Genomic DNA, 2,830 nt, shown 5'->3' with positions numbered 1-2,830 from the left:
CTTTTAAAAGAATAAAGAAAGAAAATTTGAAACATGGCTCATATGCCTTATACACATATATATATAATCATACCTTTTACCTTGCATTCATTTACTTGGTCAAAGTCGTTAAGACAAAAGAAAAAAAAGAAATTGACAACGTGACTTATAATGCCTATATATATATATATATAATTTGACACATGAGTCTTATGATTTGATGTAACCATAAAATTGGAGAACCAAAAAATAGGAAAAAAAAAAGTTTGAACAGATGAGGAGACATGAGTGAGAATCAAAAGTGAGCAATTGAGTATTTGATTTGATATTGTCTTCAAGCACGTGTATGTTACATCTACCATACTCACATGGTTAATTCAAACAGCGGTGTCGTTGAACTTTTGGCGGCGTATGCAGGAACCCGTGGCGGTGTCGGCTGGAGTCTGCGGCAATGTCGGCGACATGATTACGTGAGGGGAAGGAAAGAGTTATATTCGCAGTGAGGCTCCGATGACAGAGGCGGCAGCGCGGCGCTGGGAGGACGGGACATCGCTGACCAGTCCCCCCTTCCTCTTTTAAACATGGCATTCACCAACATAAAAGGGAGGTCAATGTAAAGCATGACAAGTCAATATGTGTAATTTGTGATATCATCTAAACCCTGGGGAGGTAAATATAGTTTACCATTACAACAACGAGTTGATGCCAATGTCCAAATTACAGGATAAATTTGAACAAAATGGCAATGGTATGAATACAGAAGCATAGAGCCCTCTCGCTTTGAATGTTATAGGTACCATTATGTTTATGTATGAATGTTCTAGAAAAAGATTATCCACTTCATAACAGAGGAAACTAGGGTATTCAACAAGATTACTGAGGAGCAAATGAAAACAGCAAGGATACTTTCTCTTTACCTAAGGCACCATTGCAGCACACATCATAAAAGCAACAAGTATTCGCACACCATGTCAATTTATTCGTACAAATATTCATTTTTTGAAACTCATGATGAATGTTCTGGTGACTTAATTTACTGTAACATTTTTTGATAGCCAAAACTAATATTTTTATAGAGTATAATTCGATAATTTTTTAAAGATTAAAACTAATTGCTACCTTAAAATTTATTTCTATGCAAACATTCACGTATTCAAGATTTAGAGTCAAATTTAAATTCAATAAAATATTCTAAAATTTTACCAAAATCATTCTATAGCTATCTAAACTTGTACTATAACAAACTAAAACTTTATTTTTATGGTCTCTTAACCTACTTTTCTAAGTCATCTAACCATTATTCTTTGTAACAGAACCATCGAAATTAAACTTAATAAAAAATTTGGAGGATCTAATTGATCTATTTTTTAGCAAAACATCCCATCTTTTTTTTCATTCGAGCTATCTTCTCATGTGCTGAATTAAATTCTTTATCTTCATCTAATGCATTGTCCTTTTAAAATATATGTTTATTACGATGATATTAAAGAAAGAATAGCATAGTAGTAACACAATATAGGCCAAGAAACATTTTGATAATGTAATTGAGATGATAAGTATTTTAACTGCTAAAGAAGTAGGAGTTGATTAAAGAAAATACTTGAATTCAGTCCTGATAGGGAGTGGATTATTTGTACAATGTATACCATGGGCAGCCACTTATCCTAAAAGTTTAACCTGGAGTTTACCAAATATTGAACTCTTAACCTTTCGAATCTCAAGCTCTAATACCATGTCATGATACCACTCATCCCAAAAGCTTCAGACTGATAGAAAAAGGTAACACTAATGGTTATATTTCTAATACTCTCTAAACCTTCATTATACACATTGTACAAATATTCCATTGCCTCTCTATACTTTCTCAACTATAAATATAAGTAACCTTTTGAATAATGTGTCTATTGACTTTAACCTCATTTGTCAAGAGGGTTTCATTAACAACTATCATATATTAGTAGTTGAGTAAAATTATATAGAGTAAAGTATCGTTTTTGTCCCAACGTTTGGGGTAAGTTCTATTTGTGTCTCTAACGTTTAAATCGTCTTATTTGTATCCTTAACGTTTATAAAAGTGATTCAATGTTATCCTACTATCAATTATACTAACAAATCAGATTATATTTTTCAATTATTCTAATTTGGATGTATTCATTCTCAATTAGGTCTCACTTGGATGTGTTCGATTTTAATATTATACCCACTATTTATGTTTAGATTCAATGATGTCCCTAGAAAAGTGAATTATGTAAATGTTTTAGGAATTAGTTTCAACATTTGATGAGCTATTTTTCGGAGTAGATAATCGATTTTATCCCAAATATTTGTATTCTAACTTAAAGAAGAGATTTTTAAAACTCAAACTAAAGCACTCATGATGTGTAATTGATGGCAGGATAACATTGAATCACTTTTACAAACGTTAGGGACACAAATAGGATTTACCCCAAACGTTGGGAACAAAAATGATACTTTACTCAATTATATAATAATATCTCAGAAATACTTGTGAATATTTTTTACAATAATACGCATATTTCATTTACACTATAAACGAGATATATTTTTTTCAAATTCTATATATCTTGTTTGTAAACGAGATAAAATCAAATAAGATAACGGAATATATTTTTTTTAATTTTATATATCTCGTTTGTAAACGAGATAAAATCAAATAAAATCGTAACGTATCTCGTTTAAACGATAAATAAGATACATTCATAATTATTTTATTTGAAGTATAAATAAGATAAATAATATTACATAAATTAATAAATACCTTTTAAATTATATATATTAGTAAATAAAATATTTAATTTATTTATATAAAAAAAATTTTTTCATATGAATC

Source organism: Arachis ipaensis, chromosome B10, assembly GCF_000816755.2.
Source record: "Arachis ipaensis cultivar K30076 chromosome B10, Araip1.1, whole genome shotgun sequence".
Classification (NCBI taxonomy): Eukaryota; Viridiplantae; Streptophyta; class Magnoliopsida; order Fabales; family Fabaceae; genus Arachis; species Arachis ipaensis.
Note: the sequence above shows the minus strand (reverse complement) of the source record.